Below are 8414 nucleotides of genomic sequence, written 5' to 3'. Positions count from 1 at the left end.
ACTCTTATAACTGTTTGGTAACCATGGTCCCGGCAGATTTTCACCATAAAGCATACTTGATGCGTTAATGATAATGACTGACTGATGATGGTTGACTGTCTCACTTCCCATAATTGGGGTGTCTAGAAGAAGCCATGCTTCTTGCTAGGGTGGCACTGGCCACCCTCAGCCACCCCTCTGTCTTAGATAAAGTGACTTTCATCTTAAGCATTATGTTACTGTAATTTATACTAAGCTTGAAACTCAGTCGTTCTAGCATGCTAAGTCCTTTCACCCAAATGACAAAAATAGATGTAACCTGACAAGTGTTATATCAACTTGACCTCAAAGCTGAAAAAAACTGCCAACACCTGTTGGATAAGCCTTTATAAATGTTTATGTAGGTTTATGCAGGTTGTCATGTAGCCCTATGAACATGGCCTATAGTAAAGTGTTACCTAATCTGTTTACAGTTATCTTAGACCTCATTTGCAAATGAGGCATCTAACCAGTCACAGTGTTTTTACTGGATGCTATGTTTAATCACAGTTCCAGGTAAGTTGCTATATTTGAATCAAGGTATTCATGCAGTCCAAAGGAAGTAATTTATTTTGGTCAAAATAATGCAGGTCAGTCTTAAACCATGCCCCATTAGTGCTTCACCAGTCCATTTTAATACATTGCAAGGCATATCGCAAATGCAATATGCAGCAATATAATCACAGTATTACTAATTTGTCTGTATCATGCAACACTATCTGTTACAGAGATGATTCTCTGTTTACCTGAGAGAGTGGTCACAAAGAGCAAGCAAATATTCAGGTCTATAGAGACCTAAAATCGAGCAGGGCCCTGGAGACACATTCATCTGACCCAGAATCCATCTCCAGTTCCAGCTGCTGTTTTATGAAAGGGCAGTGCGGAGCACATTTTATTCCATCAGAAAGTGGATGCAGGGGATCATGGAAAAAATTTGAGCTGTCACTTGGCTTTAGACAGATGGATGGATCCTCAGACGCTCAGGTTGGGACAGCCATTGATATTTCTGGCCGATGAGGTGAACGTGAGACGGTTCCTCGCATGTGACGCACCATTTCAAACACTTCCAGTAAAGAGGGAGGCATAGCTGAGCGGTCTTGTCCATTGGTCAGAGAATGACGGACAGCCACAGGGGGATGGAGGGGTATAGGCATGACCAAGTGCGTTATATCCACTTTCCAAATATAACCCTACCTCACCAGGCCCCCTGACATGCCTCTATGCAGGAGTGATGTCAATGGCACAGAACCAAGGTGGTGACTTCCACAAACTTGCTTGCTCCACAGGACAGGTGGCACTGACCATCGGCTGCCTATAAAAATGCCGCAAATTTCTCATCCATATCCATTCTGTCTATTAACACCTCAGAGGGGATGACAAGATCTGTTAGACTAAAGTAAAGAGGAGGAGAAAGAGGGGAGAAATATGTTTGTGAGTGTTATGCCTTTTGACAGCACTTCAGGCAACACAGTTTTTTTGGAGAATCTGAGAGGTAGAGCAGAGGTAGAGCTTGTGTTATGTCGTTTAGACTAAAGGTGCGAAGAACTCCTGTCTTATGAGTTACAGCTATGAATCCTTTTCCAACTCAGGACTTGTTGGGAGCAAAATAAAAGGAACAGCACCCTGCTAGGGAAAATAAACACTTCAGCTTGAGACATCAGAACAAATTTGGGTTATTTTCTTTGAACTTTTGTCATAAACAACCAGAAATGGGAAATGGGAAATGAGAGCTCTGCTGGATACATGCAGTATCTGTCAGTACTTTATACTATACTAACTTATCTGGGCTGAATTCAAAATGTGTTCACTGCTCTTAATTAGGGATGTGATACTTCACTTTTGTGTTGTAAAGTAACCTAATATTGCAGAATTCTGCATGTTCTAAACTACATATCAATCAGAGGAGATCAGTCTCAAAAACATACTCAGAAGCACATTCAAAAAGTGTGTTAAGAATGTAGTAATGAGACTTGGGTAGTAACCAAATATATGTGATGGCGTTATGTAATCAGCAGTGAAGAACTATGACTATTAGAGTTAGGCCTCAATTTGAGCCATATACACCAAAACTAGGTCAAACCTTGGGGAAAACCCATCTGTATGATGCTCATTTCTGCTAGTGTCTCTACAAGATTCTAATCGATTGTTAGCACTAAGCTAATGAAGATCTTTTGACCATTTTAGATTAAACACATATTTAAAGCTTCTAAAAGACATTCCATGTTTCACTTGAAGCTTGTGACAGACATTAGCATGCTTTACCTTTTAGCAGGTTTACAGTGACTCTTTCAGTAGTGAGGTCTGGTATAGAGCTGCATTTGTTTCCAATTTCTAACAACCCACTGATTAAGCTGCCGCTGGCATTCACAGTTAAGTGACATATCTGGGACGTCCAGAAGGCCTAGACTGACATTTTTTCACAAAATTGGTACATCAAAACATGATTCCACTGTCATTTTGTAATTATTCTGATGGTTAATCTAATGCAGTTGGCTTTCTCTTCTGCTCTTGAAGACCTATCCAATAGGCAAGCTCGCTTAGCTATATCTACTGAGATACCACAGAGAAAAACAATTCCTGATTTTTCCACTTGGCATTTGAAGAATTTAACTTTTTGTTCTTATCCAGAACTTAGGGTTCTTAGGGTTAAATACAAACATGCTTCAGTTGAATCAAAGTGAACTAAAAACTACAGACATGTATTTTTTAGTTCCTGGAAATTATTAGGCCTTCTTTGATGACCTAGAAGGCCCTAAGGGCTCCTGTCTGGTAATCAGTATGCAAATAAATGTAACTATGTTCCACTGAAGTTACAGAAGCAACAGAAACAAGGATACACCGTGTCACTGACGCAAAGAACCACTTTTATGATGCAATAAAAGCTATTTGAGCTCCTACTTGTGGAAGATTTTCAGTAAGTGAGTTACATGCCTGATCCATGAGGTGCTTCTTATATAAAAATTAGTGATCAGATTGCAGATACATTATAAAAATAGGATGATTACTAACAAGATTACATCAAAACCACTCTTACATAGCACTCCAGATGATATTTTCCTTGTGGTCCACAACCCAAACCTAAACTTTTACTTTGTAAGTAGCCTTTATTTATCCAATCTTTGCTGTTATGATGGTGTTAATGTGGTGTGGGATTTGCAATGCTATGTTAAAACTAAGCAAACGGTGGTGTACATTCACTTTCTCACACGAGGATTAATATTACTAATGGCAGCTGTGGCTTAAATAAACACACATTTTGTATTATCAATATGTTAATGACTTGACTTCTTGGATTTACTGATTCTGTTTTTGGAACTTGTTTGAAGAGCCATTTTCTTTCACATTTTCTTAGAGATTGTATGATTAGAAGACACCATTGGATTAAAAGTCTGAATACAGTAACACAAAATGTGTTGTCCTTTACTGGACATGCACATGTCCAATAAATAGCACACTGTGTTGTTTTAATATATCTGTTTTGAGAATGCATCATGTGATATCATGCATCTCTGATATTCTCTTGCTGGAGCCAGGCTAATTTCAGCTGTCCCTAAATATGAATGAAGTGAATAAACACTGTCTGGGGCAGGAGAGTGTGAGGGGAAAGAAAAAAGTGCTCTGCTCAGTCCAAGCCTGCAGCTATAGCATCCTGCACTTTGCACTTTTGAGCAACTTAAGACGGCCTCACCGGCTTCTCTCTTTTATCCAGCATGGCAGATGAGCTTGCCTCGGTAGAAAAAAAAAATCAGCAGTGGAGCTAGCCACCACACATCAGAGCGCAGCACAGCACAGAGCTCACATCTCATTAGAAGCAGAGAGAAGCGGACTGGCATGTTGCATAAAGGCCATCAGAGTGCCTCATATGCAGCTCAAGTAAAAGTCACAGTGAATTGTGACACATCAAAGTGTAGGCACAGCAAACTCAGAATGATTGGCGACTCTCATTCGCCACACTGACCGAGCAGGAACTGAACAGTCGCTGCTTTGGTTAGCCTGATCATGTCCAGTTGGGGTGGGCGATATAGCAAAAATTATAACATCATGATACTTAAAGGCATTTTCACAATATGTACCATTAATGATATTTTGTTTTTCTGAGGTTTGTGAACAAATTGCATGGACACTGTGCATAACTACAGAAAATGCTTTCATCATGTTAAAGCAAAGTATACATTAGTTAGCTGTTACCAGTTAAGGCATTACTTGGTGGTACAACTAATTTTAGTAAAAGGACAGTTTGAAGCTAACAAGTATTAACTAAGGACTCAGTAAAGACATTATGCACAAACTTAAGTATAAACCTAAACAAAACTGGTGCAACCCAATGCAGGAGGAAAAAAAAAAAACTAAAAAGCTGACATCATAATGGGCTGCCTTCCTATCAGCTACTTGTTACTGTGTATTTTATGCAGTTACTGTACACAGGTGCTTGTTCTTTACAGACTCTCTATGAATGGATCCACAAATGCAAGTTAAAACTCTAAAAGACAAAGAAGAAACCATATATAAACAGGATGCAGAAACACTGCCACCTTCTCTGGGCCCAAGCTCATTTAAAATGGACTGAGGTGAAGTAGAAAAGTGTCCTGTGGTCTGACAAATCAACATTTGAAATTCTTTTTGGAAATCATGGACACTGTGTCCTCCGGGCTATAGACGACTCAGCTCGTTATCAGTGCACAGTTCAAAAGCCAGTATTCATAATTGTATAGGGATGCATTAGTGCACATGGCATGGGTGATGTGCACATCTGTGAAGGCACCATTAATGCTGAATAATATATATACCTGTTTTGGCAACATATGCTGCCATCCAGACGACATCTTTTTCAGGGAAGGCCTTGCTTATTTCAGCAAGACAATGCCAAACCACATTCTGCATGTATCACAACAGCATTGCTTCATGTTAAAAGAGTCCGGGTGCTAAACTGGCTTGCCTGCAGTCCAGACCTGTCACCCCATCTTTTGTGTGATGCATGCAGTTGTTCGATGTTCTTGATGTAACTGACAATACCTATGATATACTCAGAAAAGCATATTGCAGTGTAACTCTTCACTATAATGATAACAGCATATCATACTGTCCATCCCTAACACACAGAAAAAGACAGCATCTCAGACCAAATCAGTTACTGGTCAGTCAACAATAGAATGAGTAATTCTACAATATTATGATAACCTCCAAAAAGCATAAGCAGTACATAAAAAGTGAAATACATCATGTCCCTAATTATCCATACTGAAAGCAATTTGAATTCAACTGTAAGAAATTCAAATATGACTAAAAAGTGGCATTTCTAACTGTATCTTTATCAAAGATGTATGAGGATGCAATGTTTGTGTATCTGAGTGAGAGGTGAGGCATCAGCCACATCTCAGCTGATTACTTTAGCAGTGAAGAGGCCTTAAGATAAAAACCAAATGCATCATGTGAGGACAGCTGGAATATATTCAGGTTCAGTGCAAGATAGCAGATGAGGATATTTAAGAAAACACTACTGTTAAACAGTCCAGCAGATGAAGGGATAATTGCGATGACTGAATGAATGAGTCATGTGCACAGAACTCGGTGAAAGGTAATGGGGCGGTAGTATGCCTATTTTCTTCTGAGATCACTGCATCCATTGAGGTATTAATAGATAAACAGTGATCCACAAAAGCCTTCGCAGGTATGATAAATATTTGTTGAAATTTGGATTCAAATGGAGGAGCAGAAAAATTTACTGAATAACAGTGCTGGATAATCTATCATCTATAGATTATTAGCCAGTATACTAACACTGGCCGATATTGATTTGATATTTTTCCTTTGAAAACTACTTTAAGACTAGTTTGACATCACATTGTTTGATATAACAACAACATGACATCAAGCTATGTCAAGCTAGATTTGTTACAGGATTGGATCTTTTTATTTTCTCCGATATCTAAGCCAGCCTTTTCTACTGGTTTGGTTCTACTTTTCTATTGGTTTGGAGCTGTCTTTACAGTCTACCAGTACTGGTGACATACACCAACTCGTGTTTTTTTAGTTTTAGTGGTTGTTAATAGATAACTAGGGTACATAACAGTGACATAAACATGCTATAAACATGTCATGCGGATATCATCTGCTTTCATGACATATACCATAAAGTTTGACATCAATATGTTTTCCTTCAGCCAATATTGGCATGTGACATAAGCTTATCATAGCATTAAACATTATTGCATGTGTCATGATGGTAACAGTAACATGACACTATTATACTACTGAACAAAATCAGCCATAGCAATGAAAGCACATGACATCCACTATGACATGTTTATGGCATGGTTATGTCAGTGTTATGCAGCAGAGTTCACATAAACAGCTACTAACTAAAACAATAAATGTCATATTCTGGGTGCTTCAGACTTTTGAACAGTTCAAAATACATACAAAGTAAATAAACAGTACATTTCCTGTCTGGAAGTGTGGTTTCAGTCTGGTTAATCTTTACAGCACTTTGGTGTAATTTTAAGAGAAGCAGAACAAAACAAGCTGTATGAGGCTTGTAAGGCATTTTTACTACAATATCTGCACTGAGAAAACATGGATTCATTAACTTTATATATACAAACCTCAACAGATATATATCACATGATACCATGATACCACAATATTTTCAGAAAATATTATTAAATCTTATCAGAATTGCCCAGAACTAATAAATAACAAAAATGATGATCCATATGATAGAAACATGAAGAAACATAAAGGAGAAACAGCTCGTTCCTCTTATACATCCAAACATAAACCCTTCACATGATGTCTTGTTGTGGAGCTCCTGCTGACCCTCTGGCTGTGTCTGGACCAGGACAGTCACTCTCAGTCCCTCAGCCTGGAATCCCTCCCTGGCTCCACCAGCTGACTGGCTTACATAACCCCTAAGTCTGTTCAGAGGAGGGGGAAGGGGGGGGGGTGAAGAGGAGGATGAAGGAGAAAGGTGGCTGAGCATGGACTGCTTTTAAATTTATTAAGAACACTCCTCACATTTCACCTTCTAATCCTCACAGGTGTTCGTTTCCCTTGTAAAGCAGTAAATCTCCCGTGTTGTGACTGATAGAATGGTTTCTACCAGAGGGAGACGGGCCAGCAAAGAGTTTGAAGGGACTTTGAAAAGACTGGAAAGATAATTGAGGATAAAACATTATGGCAATTTCACGTTCTTTTATCATTCCTCAGTGGAAAGTCAACTGCAGAAAAATGGCTTTTTCCATTTAAACAAAACTCAGAAGCTCCGTTTTTTTCCTAAACGCTTTAGTGCTGATAGGGAAGTGTACTGGCCTGAGACAGTAGAACATGTACAGTGTGTTCCCACTGCTGAGCCAATCAAAGTCCTGTTCTTTCTATGAATGTCATTTCAAAGGTGGAATAAGGCTGTGATACAATGCTGCCCCCTGTAGGAGGAGGCATGTAGCGCTCCATTAAGATCAACATCAGGCTGGTTGGTAGGCTTAACAATTAAGAGGCCTGGCTTTTTGCAGAACTAAAGATGTTTTTTTTTAGATGTTTAAACGTTCTATATGTCTTTGTACCTGTCAAAGTGAGGAGACCGAATGTTCTGAAGTGACTTTATTCTGCACCAGAAGCATAACCTTAATAAAACTGCAAACAAAAATTGAGAGCATAGATTTTAATTCAATACTTCACATACTGCACTAAATCCAATAAACCAGGACTAATTATGCTCTCTTTGTAATGAAATTGTGCTTAAGTGTGCCTAAAGTACAAATGCTATAGACAATTCACTCAGAAAAGCATTTACTAATGTACAGCACTGTCCAAATATCAGAGACCCCTCCCTTTTTTAATTTCCAGTCAAATTGGCCACTAAGTACAAGCTCTTCATTTTTTACAACAGAAAAAAAGCTTTCACAAGACACACTTTCAAAAGAAAACTACCAAAAAGCCAAACAGTTAAATATAAAATCAAATATTTCAATATGTCCACTAAATTAGAGTTTCCATTCTATTCAGGAGACCTGCGGTCTGTTTTTTCAAAGAAATCTGCAAAATCTCCACAGTTCAGTTTTATAAGTGGGTTGAATTTTTTGCATCTCACAATCCAAGTAATTACAAACACACATTTTTGTCTATTTCCTTTGCTCAGTAACAGCTTACTGACAGCTACATATCCTACACATCAGACCCATAGTGTTCCATAGCATTCTCACAGAAACACCTGTGGATTTTGTCAGATCTGAAGCAAGAGTGGAGCTTGATTTTCTCCTCTCTCTCAAAAATAAAAGCTGATGGTGACAGTTTTGGTGATCCGCCATGTCTTAGGAGTGTTGTTAGGAGTGCAGTTTTCTCTAACTTATAATAATGATTTGAACTCCAGTTTTGGAAACTTTAGTTTTTGCAATTATTTG

Source organism: Colossoma macropomum, unplaced genomic scaffold, assembly GCF_904425465.1.
Source record: "Colossoma macropomum unplaced genomic scaffold, Colossoma_macropomum, whole genome shotgun sequence".
In the NCBI taxonomy this organism is placed as follows: domain Eukaryota; kingdom Metazoa; phylum Chordata; class Actinopteri; order Characiformes; family Serrasalmidae; genus Colossoma; species Colossoma macropomum.
Note: the sequence above shows the minus strand (reverse complement) of the source record.